This window comes from Lethenteron reissneri, chromosome 13 (assembly GCF_015708825.2).
Source record: "Lethenteron reissneri isolate LAM-NWPU_2019-01 chromosome 13, ASM1570882v1, whole genome shotgun sequence".
Classification (NCBI taxonomy): Eukaryota; Metazoa; Chordata; class Hyperoartia; order Petromyzontiformes; family Petromyzontidae; genus Lethenteron; species Lethenteron reissneri.
The window spans coordinates 7829131-7849189 of NC_083791.1; the positions used below are offsets into that span (position 1 = coordinate 7829131).

The following is a 20059-nucleotide window of genomic DNA, read 5'->3' on the forward strand; positions in this document are numbered from 1 at the left end:
AACAACTAAGATCCACACAGTGCATACTGTAACATCAGGCGCTGATCCAGACTCAATACCTCTCACTCAGGAGTGTGGTCTTAAGACAGTGCAGTTTGGGACCTGCACCGGTTCTTTGTCAGCCCTTCAACATCTCACGAAGTACCCACACTGCACCACGCAGCAGGAAGTACCCACACTGCACCACGCGACACGAAGTACCCACACTGCACCACGCAACACGAAGTACCCACACTGCACCACGCAACACGAACTACCCACACTGCACCACGCAACACCAAGTACCCACACTGCACCACACAACACGAAGTACCCACACTGCACCACACAACACGAAGTGCCCACACTGCACCACACAACACGAAGTACCCACACTGCACCACACAACACGAAGTGCCCACACTGCACCACACAACACGAAGTACCCACACTGCACCACGCAACACGAAGTGCCCACACTGCACCACGCAACACGAAGTGCCCACACTGCACCACACAACACGAAGTACCCACACTGCACCACGCAACACGAAGTGCCCACACTGCACCACACAACACGAAGTGCCCACACTGCAGCACACAACACGAAGTACCCACACTGCACCACGCAACAGGAAGTACCCACACTGCACCACGCAACAGGAAGTACCCACACTGCACCACACAACACGAAGTGCCCACACTGCACCACAAAACACGACCTACCCACACTGCACCACACAACACGAAGTACCCACACTGCACCACACAACACGAAGTACCAACACTGCACCACGCAACACGAAGTACCCACACTGCAGCACACAACACGAAGTATCCACACTGCACCACGCAACACGAAGTACCCACACTGCAGCACACAACACGAAGTACCCACACTGCACCACACAACACGAACTACCCACACTGCACAACGCAACACGAAGTACCCACACTGCACCACGCAACAGGAAGTACCCACACTGCACCACGCAACAGGAAGTACCCACACTGCACCACACAACAGGAAGTACCCACACTGCACCACACAACAGGAAGTACCCACACTGCACCACGCAACACGAAGTGCCCACACTGCACCACGCAACACGAAGTGCCCACACTGCAGCACACAACACGAAGTACCCACACTGCACCACACAACAGGAACTACCCACACTGCAACACGCAACAGGAAGTACCCACACTGCAGCACACAACACGAAGTACCCACACTGCACCACGCAACAGGAAGTACCCACACTGCACCACGCAACAGGAAGTACCCACACTGCACCACGCAACACGAAGTACCCACACTGCAGCACACAACACGAATTACCCAAAACTGCACCACACAACACGACGTACCCACACTGCACCACACAACAGGAATTACCCACACTGCACAACGCAACAGGAACTATCCACACTGCACCACGCAACACGAAGTACCCACACTGCACCACGCAACAGGAAGTACCCACACTGCACCACACAACAGGAAGTACCCACACTGCACCACACAACACCAAGTAATCACACTGCACCACACAACTTGGACCTGATCTCGCCAGTCTCATAACAGTGGTGGTGGTCCATCTTGTACGAATATACAGTCATTAACGTCGCAGTCGAGAATGTACGGAACAAAATATATATATACGGACAATATGCCTACTTTCCATATTTGTCTCGCCACATAAAAAATATTTAAGTACAGTTTGACACATCCCATCAGCCACATGACCTGGCAGTGATTGTATCCAATGGCATTGGTTCAACACTCGCAGACTGGACTGGTTTTGACATTTAGTGTCTAGTCAGCAGTCAGGCTTGCTGAGAACAATCCTGGTCATATCTTTTATCAACAGCAATGTTCCTGATTATTTTATTACATATATAGTTTCATGTTGAACTAGGACCCATGTCTGAAAGAAGAGGGGTCCATACCTATTAACATCTTGACATTTCCAAAGCATGTCATTGTATGAAAGATCATGCACTACTTGAAAATTTGTAGTCCATCATTTGCAGTCCACTCTAATCTGCATGCTTGGTTTTCTAGCCTTCTGACCGATGGATCTGTTATATGCAGGAAGGTAACCAATCTTGAAATCTTCACCATTAATTCTGGTGTTCCACAGGGCTCTGCTTTGTCTCTCAAACAGAATTTCTTATTATTAATCACTTATCATCTTGCACGCAATATGATCCACTCCTTCGTAGATGACTACACTTCATGCTTCATACTCTACGTGCAGATACTTCCCTGTCAATCAGCACTGATTGAAAACAATTCATGTTTGGGGGTGACAAAAACTGGCCACATTCAACAAACACAAAACCCATTCAGTGATAATATAATACAATACGCGGTTTGTCCCATCATATCTAACAATGTTATTTTTCACCGTAATATGACATTTAATCTGTTTGGCACATTAATCTCATTGGATCTGTCATATAATGGCTGTACTGTATTACTAATCTGGCTAAACGGGCATCAAACAAACCTGGATTTCCTTTCTGTGCAAAAAGCCCTCTTTAATTTCTTATTATAAATCTGAACAATTGTTACTTCGCCGATGTAGCTAAAGTTGGAATACTGTTGTCATATCTGGGGTGTAGCACCCAGTTCCTCCCGCACAGTGCATAATAGAATTCAACTTGTGGCAACCGAATGGATTGTTGATCCAGCACTCACTAGTTCATTCCAGTCACTCATCACCAGCGGCCAGTCGCCTTCTTATCACTCTGCTATCACTGCTACAATGGTTATTGTTCCAGTAAGCATCCACTTATTGATTCCTCCGCCATGTTAGGACGCGGACCACCAGACCTGACTTTCATCTCATCTACACTGCACTGAACCACCACACTGCAGGTCAAAACACTCCTCGCTCTGCTTCTTTTCTCGCACTTTTCCTTCAGTCTATTCATGGTGTTACAACCCATGCTAAATTATATAACCCCGTTAACTCTTATTTACTACTGAATTTACTATATTTATTTTACCTAAAGAGCTCTTCTTTCAGAAACGACCTGGCCACAAGTGGTTTAATTACATGTATTTACTTTATCAGTCGTTGAACAAAAAAACAATGATGCACTTTTCGTGAATTCATCAAAATATTCTTTAAATGGGAATCCTAGTTGCAAGTGCAAATTCAAAAATATATATTTTCAGTAGGTAAAATTGCAAGTGCTAAATTTAAAAGTTTCTGGCTGTTTAGATACATAGCGTCTTTGTCATTTCAGTACAGTGCTTGCAATATGTAGAAAACATGTTCAGACCTGAGGGCTTTTTCAACTGCCCAATGACAGATATTTTGAGCATCCTTTATAAAAAAAAGCAATGTTTTAATAAACAGTGGTTATAATGACTCGAATAGTGAAGGCATGTGTTTCAAAGCAACTTTAGGCCTCTCTACACTTTTCATTTTGTTTCATTCCATTTGAGTGTCAAAACAAAACATGTGCAACTTGATTTGTGCATGTGTGTGCCAATATTCAGTGCTTTGGCTCTTCGCACATGAGGCCGGGCCAGGAGAAATCTGCAGAAGCTCCCAACTTCTTTTGACAGTGCACGGGTCATTTTAGTTTTACAATTGATCATTGCATTCATATTTTCTAGATTGTACATTTGATTTGATTGAAGTACTCTCATGAGGCGGACTGTCCCTTGATGCAAAAAAACCAGTCGAATCGTCTAATAATAAAATGTATGCCTCACACAAAGATTGTTTGACCATAGCAGAGGGCCTTGGCATCATGGGCTGGTAGAATACATGTGTACGCTTGTTGATGTATAGGGCACATTGGTATATAAGGTCCACCTAAATGTTGCCACCCACCTCAGCAATCTCTGCTCTCTCCCAAGATGTCCCTGCACCAAAATGCTCACGGGAATCATTTCCATTTTGTTCCATTTTTTTTCTGTCCTCCATTTTCGCTGCGCTGTCTCTTTGTCTCGGTGGTACAGTCCAAAGCGTGTGCGTCTAAAGACAAAGATCCTCTCGTATAGCCTGAACAGACTGTTGGGGCAAGTGCTGTTAGTGAGCACCTATGAAGGCCGGCACAGCACACGAGGGACTGGGTGACCAACACCACGCCCGACCGCCTTTGTCTCCCCAGTGGCGATGTTTTTACACACCGGAGCAGGTACTCATTCGTGGCCGAGTCGACCTAGGGGATGCCCAGGACCGATTCAGATAATCGCCACTGGTGTTTGCGGCCGTGAGCGGGAATCAAACTCGGGTCGCCGGGTTCGTAGCGCAGCGCGCTAACCGCCACACCACCACTCCCCACGCACACCCTGGCAGGACGGCAGGGCGTGCTGTTGGCAGGCAAGTTGGGCAGCAGCAGCAGCAGCGGTAACGTTGCCGGAGAGTGACTCACAGAGCCATGCCGCTGTGTCGGCACATTTCTCAACAGACTCGGGCACTCGCTGATTCCACCGCACGTCCGTGCCGAATTTTTTGCACCGCTAATGAATCAAAGAACCGTTCTTTGAGGATTAATCATAAATGTGGCGGGGGTGTATTTACCGTGGAGTACTTTGTTAAAATTGAAGATAGGTTTGACATAGGCTTTCGCGACCAATATCCCAAAAAAAACTATTTTATTATGGAAAATGTAAGTTATTAACTCGTGTTTATAGATATGTACAGTGCGGTTTGATTTTATGTATCCTTTGTTATTTGTATTGAACACTTGTTATTGCATTCTGGAAGTTATTCTTGGATTGTTCCAGAATCTCGTGGATATGAACCTTTCACCGAATTTTTCTTTAGGTTTTTCTAATTAGAACATGAGTTTTACCGAAAACTAAATATAATTATGACATCGGGCTAGGCTGTTGAAAACAATCACAGTTTTGCAAGCAGTGCAAAGGCGCATGTCTTTGCATGTAACGGTACAACATGATGGTAATTAACAATTAAGGCATTCAAAAATAATTGCAACCAAAGCTCCTTTTGCTAGTTAACCACAGTTTTCACAAGCCACTGATGAATTCTAATTTTGAGGAAAAATAACAGAGTTCCCAAAATTTGTAAAAACTATTAAATATTAAAAGCAGTGACAAACAATTAATTGGCGCATGACCGCTGCCTGACATTAATGATTTACAAAAAAATTATTTCCATGGCAACGCTTCGTTGCTCCAGGTATCGAGGCGACTGCATAGGAATGGGAGATGCATCATGGGAAATGTTTGCTGCGGCAGGGTGAGACTTGGCGCATTGCCACAGTCAATTTCATCATTTTGTGCATAAAGCGCAAAAAAAAAATGGCTGCCTGCCAAACTCGAGGTGACCAGGCAATGGGGAGGCTTTCAGCTCCGCCATAAGGAGAAGGGCGAGAGAGAGATGGCGCTATTTTTATTGCTCAGATTTCATTAAAAAGCCTCAATAATCCTGCCAGCTATTAAGTCAGTGGCACCTTCACGGAGTGGACTTTCCCAGAATAATTACGTGGAGGGTTACGTAAAACAAAATGGGGGCGGAGAGAAACGTGTAATGTAAATGCACTACCTGATGCATTTCTATTTTTTTGTTTATCTTCAACAAAATATTCAAACATTCACCTTTTTCACATTTGCCTCTTGTGAAATAACATTTGAATAATTGGTGCGTTTTTTGTGTTCGTGGTGAAAATGATTTTTTTGTTCACAACGAAATTAATAAACATTTAGTTTTTTAGTTCATAAACGTTTCATGGCAGCTGCTTTGCATCTCATATTTTGCCTCTGGCCCATGTTGGCCAACATGCCATGACTGAACACACACAGACATGCACGCATATGTCCCGTATACAAACAAAAAAGGAAATACAATTTTGCATGACCAAAAAATCTGAATCAAATTTCCAACAGTTGTCAGCAGCAGCCTTCTAGGATGGGTTATTTAGCTTTCCCATTGCATGGCACTCGTAGTCTGCCTGGTTGAGAATTTATTATATATTTATTTGTATGCATCATCGCCCGCACAACTTACCGCTCCTTTAAAATGTCACAGCCACATTGCCAAGTCACCTGACCCGTCTCCCCCCGCCCATTTGCCATTCCCAGAGAGCCAGTAGGATTTCGCTATCTCCAGTTGTTGGGGGTAGTTTCGCTGCTTGGCCTATCTGGCGCGCAGGACGCAGTGTTCTGGCTCTGTTCGTCCGACGAGCTTCCAACAGATCAGCCCCAATGCTTATTTGTGCTGCTTTGTCGCCGTGTTGGGCCCTTGGCGGCCCTCCAAGAAGGCTGCCCCCTCTCACGCCCGATAAATCTTTTCATAAACAAAAAGCGTTTATTTACAGCCTGAAAACGCATTTGGGTACGTTTTCCCTTTTCGAACACTCGTCGCTCTCTGCGTTAAAGCATTTTTACGCGCTGCAGTTTTCGAACAGAATTCTAATTTCCTGTTAATTTTATTTTCGTTGTAGGGAGGGCGGTGGGGAGTAAAAAATGTGAAGAGGAAAAATGACGACGTGCGTTTAGGAAGTGTTGCGAAATGAAATCACGGGCAATAATTTAAAGAATGTTTTCCGTTTGTCGTGAAACCAGTCCTCATTTTGTCTTACATTTTTCAAATAGGCATGCATTGGTTTTGGCATTTTGCCACATGCACCCTATTTACATTTAATATCCCTGAGCAGTGCCATCGCCCGTTGAAACATAATGCTCGGGTATATTTTAGCGAACACACGAGCTGTATTGGCTTGGCATTTCAACTGTAACTTGTTCATTTCTGCCAAGGCAGGCGAGGCAAGCATTATTTTATTTATTTAGTTACTCGGGGTTGTTTTATTTATTAATTTTACAACGCTTACCACCATTGGTTGCTTTTGCCGCTCAAATGTCTCGACGCGTGGGATTGGTAGAAAGAATCCGCAGTGCTTCGTGATCGGAATGTGTGTTTGCAAGAAAGGGCCCAGAGCCAAGAATGGCAGCTTGGGTCCGGAGCCCAGTTAGGTCTACCAGGGGTGTCCAATAAATATGCCTGATTTTTTCTTTTTTTTAATTCATTGAGATTTTTACAGGAAACCGTAAAGCCCCTGTGCAAGCATGCGGCGAAGTGAAACCTTTAGGGGGGGAAAATAGATAGCTTAACAGTTCGCGATGTTACAACGAGTACGTTTATCTACACGGACGCTGCGATTTTCAGTACGAAAAGTCTCAGCATGCGCAGTACTATTTTCTTTTCGCTCTGGCGTGCTCACTTTTGCGTTTGCTCACCCCCTCTGCAGTCGGCATCGCTGTTGCCAACACGGGCGGCCCGCCATTGTCGCTCAGCGAAGGCAGAGCACTGGGCCAGATTTTTTTTTTACATGGGTCTTGGACGAGAACGCTGGTTAGAAAAGGATGGCAGACTTCCCAGATTTTAATAGTTGGCTTTTTCGAAATAAAAAAAAATCTCCCTGGGAATAGGCAGCGCAGGCCGAAGCACGTCGAAAACTTTGGGCGCTAAGACCCGCACTCCGCCATCAGGCAGCCACGTTCATATTGCCGCCAACGGAGGATCGCGGGCTCTCGTTTTTCTGTCGAAGCGAACTCGAAAACCCGCCGATATATTTTCAGCGCTTTCTACTTAACGTTTCGCCGTATTCCGTTGCGCACGGCTTTTTAAATCGTGGACAATTTTTACTTCCCTTTTTTTTTCCTTTTTTCTTTACCGCCTCGCGGGCCCCGTTTGTGGTGCGGCCGACGAATTTAGCGCACAAATTGAGTATCGTACTTTCGAAATGTACCTTGGCAGCGCTCGGTTTTGTTACCCGGTCGTCGGCGTTATTCGTTGAGTATTGCTCTTGACCGATACGTTGTGGTTTTTCTCGCAGGTCTGGTGGTCTGTGCGAGGTATTGGTGGACATCGAGCGACTTGGCGCTACAGCTGCCGGTCACTGACATCTTCGCCGCGCAAAGATCGGGATCGGCGGCAGTGTTTGTCAGATCTTGGTGGGTACTCAAGATTCGATCTCGGAGTAAATCTCTACCCGTGTCACATACGTTTGTGGAGAAAATAGTTTGTTCTTTTAAAATAACACGTTCGGGGACAAAATTGCGTGATTATATTTTTGTACGCGATTTGCGCTCGTTTGTAAGGCGTAACAAAATGGTGGCTTCGTTTTTCCCCTCCGCTTTGCATTTGTCAGACTTTCGATGCGATCATTGAACCTTACACCTTTCCTTGGAGTAACGTATTATCTATTCCGTGAAAATTAACGTAGAGCGTTTTAAAAACTAAATTTAAACTTTTGAACCCAGCGCAACTTTAACTCCGTTTTAGCGGAATCGTTGCATCGTCGCGTTTCGTGAGGGTCCAATTTTCATTCATGATATCTCAAAATCGGCAAACGCGTAGTGGAGGAAAATGAAACGCGTAGTGGAGGAAAATGAAACGCGTAGTGGAGGAAAATGAAACGCGTAGTGGAGGAAAATGAAACGCGTAGTGGAGGAAAATGAAACGCGTAGTGGAGGAAAATGAAACGCGTAGTGGAGGAAAATGAAACGCGTAGTGGAGGAAAATGAAACGCGTAGTGGAGGAAAATGAAACGCGTAGTGGAGGAAAATGAAACGCGTAGTGGAGGAAAATGAAACGCGTAGTGGAGGAAAATGAAACGCGTAGTGGAGGAAAATGAAACGCGTAGTGGAGGAAAATGAAACGCGTAGTGGAGGAAAATGAAACGCGTAGTGGAGGAAAATGAAACGCGTAGTGGAGGAAAATGAAACGCGTAGTGGAGGAAAATGAAACAATTCGTCCTCTTTTTTTTAGGCCTGGGTTTGTTAAATGGTTAACTTTTGGTCTGACCTATTTTGTTTTATTTCTTTATTTTCGATCATGGAACTTGTCCCAAAATGTAGCGGAGACTTGGCGGTGCTTGGTACTCGAGCATTCTGCCTCGCGGCTTGTGTTCGCTGGCATGCATTCTATGCACACATCCGCGCTACGCTCTTCTGGCAGCTAGCAGACGGGCAATGCGACCCCACCAAGCTTTACAAAAAGAGCCTAAAAAGAAATCAAGCCCAGATTGGTCGTCCTGATATCCCATAGGATGGAAAACGATGTTCTAACGTGCCAAACAAATATAAGTGCGTTAGTTTGTTTTAATTGTGTCTTGTTACTTATTCTTGAGTTGTATACGTGGAGTGATTGTCACATGCATCGATCGTAACTTTATATAATGCACTTCGTGGAGAAATTTGATTTTCAGTTTAGAACTTTGTTAAAATATTTCAAATGGGTGTCTTTAAAAGCAGTGGTTAGATGGCGTTTTTCTAATGGGACTATACTTACACGTTTTACTTTATACTTCCAGTTATCACAACCCATTTTCGGATATTAACCATATATATAGTTGCGAACTGTTGGGATCCCAACATACAAACCCATCACGATGTTTGCTGTGTCGGCAAGGTGGCCTCCTTTAATCAGGGACAGTCGAAAGTCCTTTGCTAGTTGTCCCCCTGGCCTGCTGCCCACAAGCGACAACGTTCTACTTCAAAAGAACTTGGAGCTTATTTCCATTCCTATTGTACATTTGAGGCTTGAAATGCACAGATTTAAATAAACAAATGTTTTTTATCCCAGTAAGTTCTTCATATCATTTGCCTTGTGTAGATTCCAGCTTTTTGCTTTTCCATTGCACTTACGTCGAGTGTAGTATATAATAATAAAATTCCATCTGAACTAGGCCCAAACATATGGTTCCATAGAAAGCGTTGCGAAGCAGTCACCTTTTAAAAAATTCACATTTCGCATTGTCCGATTTATGCAATGGATATAAAACAATGCACCATTGTAAAACATAATTAATTTGCAACCGTTTGCCAAAAATTGGAACCGTCGCAAAGTCTAACACGATGCAACCTTAGTCAGGACATATCTAAACAAGGCCGCAGATATTTACCAGATTGTATGTTTGCAAGCGTTTGAAAACGCTTGCCACCTTATTTGCCTATCTGTTTACAGAAGTTCCAGCTCTGAACTATTATCTTTGTGTACACATTTGTCCGTCTCTCAACGTATGCCGTATAGCAACTCGTGCGGGCGCCGTGTAATCACGAAGTAACTCGGATAAAAACGCACAAGCGCTTTCGAATAAAAACGCGTGAACCAAGCAACGCGCCGCAATCGCCTCGAATTTTGCGGGAAAAGTTCGAATTAAACGTCCAAATTTTGTGAGGCCAACTTGTGCTTTTTTAAAAGGTGGACTACGTGGCGCTAGCGAAGGGGGCGCAGTAAAGCGGAGAATGGAAATCTCCGGTACCAGGTCTTCGCCAAGAGTCGTTTCAACGGGACACTTTCTCTCGCTCCGACGACGCGAGCTTTTATTACGAAGGCGGCCTCCCGGTTCGCAACGTTGAAAGAGGGCCCCTTTCGGAGGGCAAAGTAAGCGGCGCGGTTCGGCTCGCGAGAACAACCCCTCGGGTTTTTTTTTTCGAGTTCGCTGTAAAACGGCGAATAAAAGTGTTTTCTATTCAAAATACAAAAACTTGGCCTCGATCGCATGGCAACAAGCAGGGTTTTCAGGCCAATTGCCAAAAGGTCCCTGCTGTGGAATCTGTTGAAGCTCGCTCAACTGTGGAAGTGTTTATATATTTATTTATTGCTTTAATTTGCCCCTCATTAAATAGCTCTCTCCCCTACGAGTCTGCAGCTTTTTGCAGCTGCTGTAGACAAATTGGCGCGCTTAATAGATTGCGGTGTGCGACTTAATGTAACAAAATGTTTTTTTTAATCTTATCGGGTGCGCAATGCCTCGTGTGCAACCTTTTTAGCTTTTGCGTGATGTTTGCAAACAGCCGCGGTGGCGGCGGCGTTCGCCAACGGCTTTGAAATCTTCATAAATCCACAATGAGATGGAAGACTATTCTTACAACAATTCATTGAATGTGGCTTTAAATAGCACACTGTATGTTGAAACCATTGGGGAAAAGGTGTATATTAGAGACTGTGTATAAATAAATGTTGCTCTGCAACGTTTCTTATATGCTTTAGACAGAGCACCTGTGTAGAGTATAAATGCAAAGTGGATATTTTTGCAGCACGGTACTTGCAGTTGTTTGCAATAACAGCAAAAAAAATCTAAATAATTAAATCTGCATTTGCACACGACTCTTAATAACGATGCAAAAAAAAAATCTATGAATTATTGACGGGAGATTGATGAACGAAAGTATAACAAAAAAACGACGGGAGATTGAATTGTTGAATTTGCACGTACGAAAAATGAAATGCGACGGCGCACACAATGGTGCCGCTTCACTGGCGCTCGTGTGTTGTCTGCTACAGACGCGGCCACGAGCATTGCCCGGGCTGAGAGGAGAGACGAGAGAGGCCTGTTCCTACACATGCGAGCACAGACGTAATAAACGGGACGACCCAAGCCTCTGCCGCAATGCGGAAAATGGTAAGGGGTGGGGGGGTGCTGGCTTGGAGGGATGACGGCTAGCTTGTGAGCGCGTGCGTACGCTCTCGCACGTCTGTCCGTGCGCTCGAGTCCGCGCGTGTGTCTCGTGCGGAGGTAGGGGGAGACGGCTGGTGGGGAGGGTGGTTGCGGGAGCGTCGGCGTTGGGCGTGGGGGGGGGTTCTGCGTGGGCGGACGTGGTGGGCTCGTGGTAGGCAGCAGCGGTAGCGGCAATCGTGGCAGAAGGGGGGGAGGAGTTAGGGCACAAAGGCATGCAAAGGTGGGCAGCTCCCCACCGGAAGGTATGCTGGGATAGGTGATGCGCGATTCGTTCGTAGTTTTCTGGCCGGCCTCGGCCAAATGGAGTTGAAACTGAAATTTCGAGAAAAATGGGTGCCTGGCCAGGCTTGGTTGCACACGGGGGATTTGGTTCATGCTGAAGCGATCACAGACGGTGCCTTGGATGGACTTGATGATGTGTGCTACGAATTGAGTCCTCTGCCTGCCAGCGAAATGCCAGTAACGTTCTTGACGAAACAAAAAAAAAAATTCGGTTTCGTGTGATTGTCAAAAAGAATTGGCGACGTGACGCATCCAGGATGAACACTCGTGTCAAAAGTTAACACACATTTATCAGTGGAAATAATTTACGTTGAATATTTGTTGATTGGTTGTTAAAATATTCACCGTTGCAGCTGAACGTTTGAAACAGTGTCGGCATGTGTAATATGCGCGTGTGTATGTTTTATTTTTTATAAATATTTATGTTTGTTACGACTGGGTTACAGTGTTAGAGAACATCACAAATAGACGAGCTGTTCTGTTCTCTCTACATCCCCTGTCGTCTCTCGACCAAACCAATTTAGCTCACAGGCATGCGAGCGCCCTCATTTCATTACGTTCCCCTACGTGTGCCGACGCTACGTGTATTTCATCACTCGGTTGTGTCAATCAGGTGATCGTTACCTGTGCCCCGGGCTCACATTTTTTACTCTCCGAGCCAGTGTGCCGTTTGCGGGCGCGAGTGAGTGAGCAGCGCGCGTGACACCAAACATCGGTGCTTGTCGCCACGCGCGGAAATTCTCGGCGGCAGTGAGACACGGGGCGCACGGGACGGTAGTAGTCGCACAGACGGGCGCGCGGCGGGGCTGGATTCCGCCGGTCGCCACAAACCCGTAGATCCGAACTTGTGGTGGGAGTTTTGCACAAGCTCGTGTCTACGGGTCTGTGTCGGCAGGGCACGCACACGCAGCCACTCGCCGGCGCGACGGCCTAAAAGACAAAGACGACGATTCCGACATTCACCGCCCGTGACATGTTGGGGGCAAGTGATTTTAGCAAGCACCTGTTATGCACTCGACAACCATGCACACACGTACACACACTCACAGACAAAAATCCTTGTATGGCAATTAACAGACTATTTGGGTATGTGCTGTTAGCAAGCACCTATTAAGGCCGGAGGTGACATGATCAGCACGATGCTCAGCCACCTTGGTTTCCCCGGTGCCTAGAGCAGGTTCTGATATCATGTGTTCCTGATATTATTAGCCATGGCAGGGACTCAAACTCAATTTGCCGGCTTCATTATGCAGTGCGCTAAACGCTGTGCCAATGCTCCCCAAAGACAAATATACCCCATATAGCCTTCACAGACTTTTGGGGCAAGTGCTATTTGCGAGCACCTATGAAGGCCGGCATGGTACACGAGGGCGTGGGTTGCCAGCACCACGCCCGGCTGTATTTGTCTCCACTGTGGGGATGTTTACACACCGCACCAAGTACTCATTTGAGGCTGAGTCTTCTTAGGGGAGGCCCACAACTGATTGAGATAATCGTCATTGGTGTTGGGGGCCCATAGCGGGAATCGAACTCCGGTCGCCGGGTTCGTAGCGCAGCATGCTAACCACTGTGCGATTGCTCTCCACACACACACACGTTTACAACATTTCAGCACCTTAGGCAAATACACTCGTATGGTGGAGAAGTCATGTTGTTTGCCATAAGTGAATGTAACCTATGCTATGTGGTGTTTGGAAAAAGTTGACAAAGAAAAGTCAAATCATTTTAAGACCATGCCCATGCTGTATTTAAATTTCAAACTACGTATTAGTTTTATCGCATCTTGCAGTTCAACGTGAATCGGTTTCATATTGCTCGACGTGCTAACTATGCTTAACATTTATTGATGTCTGGTTCTTTTTTGTTACCGTGTTTCTTTTTTTACGTTGCATGCTCGGATGAAATACTTTAGACTGAGATGAACTGGGCAACGTTAGTGCTCACCGTTTCCCGGTAAGCTTCGTCGCGTGAAAATGTCGTTCTCGGCGTTTGTTTATACATGTACGCTATCTGTGGAGTGGTGGCACAGCGGTTAGTGCACTGCGCTATGAACCTAGCGACCCGAGTTCGATTCCCGCTCATGACCAACACCAGTGATGATTACTGAACCAATCCTGGGCCTCCCCTAGTTCGACTCAGGCTCAAATAAGTACCCGGTGAGATGTGTAATCATCGCCACGCCCCCCATCGTGTGCTGTGCCGTCCTTCATAGGTGCTTGCGAATAGCACTTGCCCCAAAAGTCTATCGAAGGCTATATGGGGGGAGGAATCTTTGTCTTTATTATCTGACATCTTTTGATGCACCACACGAAGAAGATTTGCTTCTGAAATCCTATTGTCTTGTACAAAGAAAAGTACTTTTTTTTTAAACAAGGAGGCCCATTGTGAACTTAGGAAACTTTTATACAATTGTTTATATGCTTTCATAATTTACTTTTGTCACAAAATTCAAAGTAATCACTTGATTAAGGTATACGTGCATTTATTTGCGTCATTATTTATATTGAGATGCTCGCAAAATTAATGTTAGCAATTAGAGAACTCGTGGCATGCCACACTGGTTTTAATTGGTTAAATTTCAAGCGTGTGGTCGTGTTCCTGCCAAATAGAGGAGGAGGAGGAGGGTAAGCGTTGGTGCAACGTATTACGGTACGCGCGCAACATTCCGCTTGGTTATTGGAAATGGCCCACCCTAAGGACGTAATTGGGTGCAGCTGCAACGGAAAAATTTGTCTGCGAGCAAAATCCCGTTGATTTCATCGTATCTTTTATTTTCACTTGTGCTGTAACATGAGCCTTTGAAAGAGAACTCCCTATTTTTTTTGGCATGATATTAAGAACCAAGAAGGCAGAAAAAATAGGCAGGGTGAAGGTGGCCTTTGTATCGCAAAAAATGTAAATATCACCCACGGTGAGAAGCATTTAAGCTACAATTTGCAGTGTTAAACATATATGCCGACAATGCGGGAGTGATCCATTTCGTTCAGCGCCCAGGTTTTCGTGTTATTTCAGGATCTATTCGATGCTTAGGTGCCGTGTAGTGAATGCGGCCATCGCAAGATGCGATTGCTTTTTTTGGGGGGGGGGGGGGGGAGGTTTCAGCGTAAATATTGCGTCTCGGAAGTGGTGGCGTGCCGTTCAAATTTGAAAAAAATACTAAAATGTGGGCAGTCGTTCGGCATTGCATCGCCGTTCCAATTAATGTTGTACAACACTCGCGAGCTCGTCTTTATCGGCGGAGAGTTAATAAAGCAGCGCACGAACATGGCTCGGAAGCTTTTGTTGTGTAACCAGTACGTGCGGCGGCCCCTTTTTGTCCCAGGCGACACCGTGCATGCGGAAGCAAATAACGAAACGAACCTTTTTATTCGCGAGATGTTATTTCCCGTGTTTTAACGCAATCTGTCAAATATCATGCGGCCTTGCAGCAAAACAATTAGCACTAAATGGGGGGAGTTAGCTTTCTCGTCTGGAAAGGAAAAAACTAAATAAATTGCGTACTCTATCATATTCGAAGGAAAAAAAAACAATCGTGTTGTATAAGAGAGTGATATTTAAAAGGTATCTATCAAATTTTTATTGATGTTTTGTTTATCATTATCTTCTTGTAAATAATTGTAATGACCTATTTTAATTAATTTGGCGAAAGGCTAATATAAAACCCCTTACCGCTTCAAGTGTTAAACTGTTAATACACTTTCAGAATTAATACACTTTGAAATAAAATGCACGTTAATGAACATGTGACGTTTTGATTTTAAAAAATACCTCTCTTTCCCCCCAGTAAAAGTAAAAAAATAAATTTGGACCATAGGTTCATCAGGCATGCTGTGATGTCACAGGTGGTTATGATGCGAGCCTGATCAAATAAATTGTTTTATCAGGCCAGCACTACCTCTCCAGAACCTCCAGAACAGGCAAAACTTACAATGTTCCTCTGCTAAAGATGTAAAGCTTTCGCGCGACCTTAAGAGGTTTTGTCTTGGCTTCATTCGATAACCTTTACAAATCTTGCATCTGCTCAAAATGCCTTTCTTTGATTCGTGGGGACAGGCGGGAAAGTGAAAGAAATGAAACTTTTAAAAATTATAGGCCTGTTTAATTTTTTTCATTCGAGTTCTGTGTATTGAAAAACCTTTTTGAACCACCTGTTTTATATTTCCACTCTTGTTAAGTGCTGCCATATTTACTATATCGGTTGTTTTCCATTACATTTAAATTATATGCAGTTTGTTTCAAGGCGGCTTTCATTTTTTCAAATATCAACTGAAAATGTGTCCAAGAGGTCTAATCCCGTATCTGAAAACTTTAAATCTTTCCATGGATACAGTCTGGATAGTAAGCCAACACTCCATCATGGGAGTTGCCTTTTATTTTTTTTGTCCACGCAGATATTTCTTGGAGGTCAGGAACTAGCTGCTTATCACTGCACAATTTTGGACAGCTTGTCTGCATAATCCAAACACTTGCATTATGGTATGTTATCTGTTAGAACATGAATTTAACAACTTCGCGGCAGAGTTGACCTGCCGAGTAGACCATTGGTTTTCCGTATTTTCCAGCTGCACATGATCACTCGCCGTTGATGAGCATGTATCTGAAATAGCAATAGGCAGACAGACTTTATATTATGTAAGCCCCACTGAGCCAAGTCACTCTTTTACATGGACGACTACAGCCCAGCAGTGGCAGCATTTGCTCAGACTGTTGTCTGGTTATACGCATTTAGAGGTTATACAACCACAGTTTATTTTACAAAATGAACTTGCTTTATTGATACCTAAAATAAAAGCAAGTCAGACATGTCAAGCGATCATTACCTGTCATTGCCATCGATGCCAACAAATATGAATGGAAATTAATGAAAATAATGGAAACAAATTAGGAAAACGCGAATAAATGTTGTTTAATTCAAGACATGTAGAACGAGTTAAACATTTTCTCCGTAAAGTTATAAATTATCCTTTGTGTGCTGGTTCGTATTTTCATCAGTGTCGTGTAAAAGCGTATCAATTAGCTGTGAGTAAAGTGGCCAGAGGAGACTCGTTTTATTTAGTTTTATTTTGCCAGGTGTAAGGCCCACTGAGCCGTATGGAACTTTTTCAGAAGCGACTTGCCTACAAACGACAGCTCGACGAAGAGGCTTATCGCGTGGAAATGGTACAGCAGCCAAATACTCTAGACGCACGTTTCTAAATGTGGAGGGGAAAAACCAGAGGGCCCGGAAAAAAACAGTCCACACGACTACGAGGAGAACACGCAAACACGAAATATACAGCAGCAGGTGTCAGGGTCGGGATCAAACCCACGAACTCCTGTATACCGGGTGAGGTAGTTAACATCTCGCCACCGTGCTGTCACGTTGTGCCTGTGCGCGTGGTCACTCCACACGCTGCTACTGCAGTTGGCCCCCCCTGCTTATCGCTGCATAAAGGTGTCACACTGACCACTTAATCCCATGGCTGTCTAGATTACACAGCTCTACCTCGCTGCTTTTGCTGAAATGACAACACACCTTAGAGATTTGAAAGAGAGTGCAACAAGGGGCTTATTTATTTTAATATATATCAAATCTACCAGACCAGAAATTGCAGAGTTTATCACTTGCTAAAGGTCTTTATGAATGAAATTGTTTCCCGATGGTGGAAGTTACATAACACACCGGCTGACCATTTTTTCAGTGCAGTCGGTCTGTGGGATGGTGTCCATTTACTGACGTTATTTGTCATACAATAGGCTGTGGCAAACCGGGCATAGATTTCAGTTTTCCCAGAGATTCACATTTTAATATGGTGACACATTTGTAAACTGGGCAGTTACTTCGCGCCAAACTTCTCAAAGTTAAGTATGCAATTAACAGCACAATAAAATATCTTAATGCGGCCGCATCTCTTTCGCAATTTTAATAGCACGTACCCACATATAAACAAAACATTATATAGTTGTAAAAAACAAGTTAAAGTGGTTTTCCCCACTCAGATTATTAGCACGAGGCGGCTCTTCGTGCCCACTCAACAGCCCCTGGGCCAGTGGTGGAATTTCCACATTTCCGATTGTGGGAGCCAGATATTCCAGAGGAGAGAACCGCTGTTGACTTTCCACGTAATTGTACTTGATCAACCCCCTGTCAAGGAATTCAAACACGTAACTTTTTGATTTTCCAGCCCGCACGCTATACAGCTGCACTACCCAACCAGATAAGACTGTTGTAACCAGATATATGACTTAAAAATGTCCACGGATACATATTTCTTTCTGCCATGGGGCATCACCATTGCACCACTTTTGCCAGCTATCTTTGCTTTTAAAGCGACTGTACGCAGCCACACTGTAGCATTTATCGCGGCATTTTGCTCCTGCTAGCGGGCGACCGCAGAATCAAAAATGAATCGCGACGGCACTTAACGGAGACTCGGCTTATTTGTCTTAGCGAACGCCAAGCTGACGTTCATTGCGTAACGCTGCCTGGACATAAAATATTTTGGGACGCCAAACTTGCGACACGCCAGAGGCCGTCCCGTTAAGTCAGCGACCGGTTTGCGTGACTGCGTTGGTGCCACGTTTCCCACAGGGTCGGCTAGCGGAGCAGGCCTCGGGTGTAGTTCAGCATCGGTTTCAGGGTCCCAGGATGCAAGGTGGACACTTGGCCCTCACTGGCAGAAGCCTCCGACTGAAGGCCTTCGTCGGGGGTTGTTTTCGTCCACCGTTATGCCGCTTCGGTCACAAATTGAGACGCCAGTCGACAACATCAGCACAGCCTCCCTCAACTGTGTCCTGCGCGGAAACTCGGTTAGGCCCTTGCTCGTCCCCATATCTCTTGTCACCTGATTGAATTATGACTGCATCACTGTCTACGCGGTGGGGGGAGAGAGGGCGGGGGGGGAGCCTCTGATTATCAGACGCAACATGTGTGTGCGCCGTCTCATTTGAGAAGGTTTGGCTGAAGAGGGCGGTGGGAGGTGGGGGGGGGGGGTTATCTCCGCTATCTTCTTGTCCAGACCGTCGGTGATTAATAATGCTCACGGGGCCCACATCGTGGTTCCCGTTAAACATTTAATGCTGATCATGGAACCGCGGACAAGTATTAATTGTGTGTATTTATCATACGACGAGTGGCTACAGCCTTCATGGGGGGAGAGGCTTTTGTATTTCGTGTCCGCTATACAGGGTAGGGTGGTCCCAGAAGTCTTGTGACCCCCCCCCCCCACCCCGACTATTTAACTGTCACAAAAATGTCTTTTAATTATTATGCAACGGAACAAAAACGTTTGGGTCAATTACTTGGGAGGGGAGGGGGGGAATTCGTTTTGAGCCATCAAAATTGTCATTCCGTTGAAAAAGGGGAATTGTGAACGACCCATATTCTTTTAACATTGTCTTATTTAACATGCGTGATGTATGCACCCTTCGTACATGGTTGTGTATATATATATATGTGCACAGTATTTAAAATTACATGTATATTAGGCAGCACTCCAATAAACCTCACCGAATGGGGTTAAATAGTCCAAATTTCATGGCGGGCTCAATGCAGTCACTTAGGGGGCTTGCGTTGCTTGCGGTTCGCGCGATTTTATTCGTGATCGGCTACACCTTTGTCGCCGCAATCCAATCGGTGGAGTGTGAGATACGCTACGAAGTACATTAGTGTTTAAATCATGGCTGTACAAACAGCGTGGCACCAACGGGAGGAAGAAAAGAAACCTGCGTGCCAGAACTGGATTTTGTTGTTTTGTTTTGCTCAACAGCAATAATGCAGGGAAGTGAAAAGCTAACAAAAAAATTCACACCGGATGGCCTGTCATGAGAACTCGGATACCGAGTGTAGGGTGGTCCATATGCCTTGTGACCCCCCCCCCCCTCTATTTAACTCTCTAAAACGTAATATTTAAAAAGTAAGGTTGATGTAAAACAGAAATGTACATGCAAAGTGGAAAAACATGTTTGGCATCAATTTATTTGGGGGGGGGGGGGGGGGTGTCACAAGACATCTGGACCACGCGGTATAACGCAACCCTTTGTTTTTTCCTCCACGTAAATTGGAATGCTACCCATTACGAAAATGCCGGCAGCAACTGTGTTCTGCTCCAGCATTGTGCGCGTGACGAGTCCTTCAATCGTAGCGGCTCTCTCACTCTCTCTCTCACTTCGATGGAGATTGTACAAGTCGCAAATTTACAACCTCTGAGAATTCCGTCCAGTTATACCTCATCAACTATCGCTCAGCCAGCCCCCCCCCCCCCAACCTCCCCACATCGGGATCTACACTTGAGCCTCCGCGCGTCTTCGGGTTGAGGTAGTAGGTTGTATAGTTTAGCATTACACCTACGGAGATAACTGT

General features: G+C 45.2%; 1 long non-coding RNA gene across 2 annotated transcripts in view; it reads left to right on the forward strand.

The window, feature by feature from the left end:
• The window catches only part of LOC133342058 (uncharacterized), a 198617-nt gene that overhangs the window by 146656 nt on the left and 31902 nt on the right, over positions 1-20059 (forward strand). For both annotated transcript variants that reach the window (XR_009755084.1, XR_009755085.1), the window contains 2 exons: positions 7807-7924; positions 11262-11379. This is a non-coding gene — a long non-coding RNA (uncharacterized LOC133342058). The remainder of the gene's footprint in view (positions 1-7806; positions 7925-11261; positions 11380-20059) is intronic.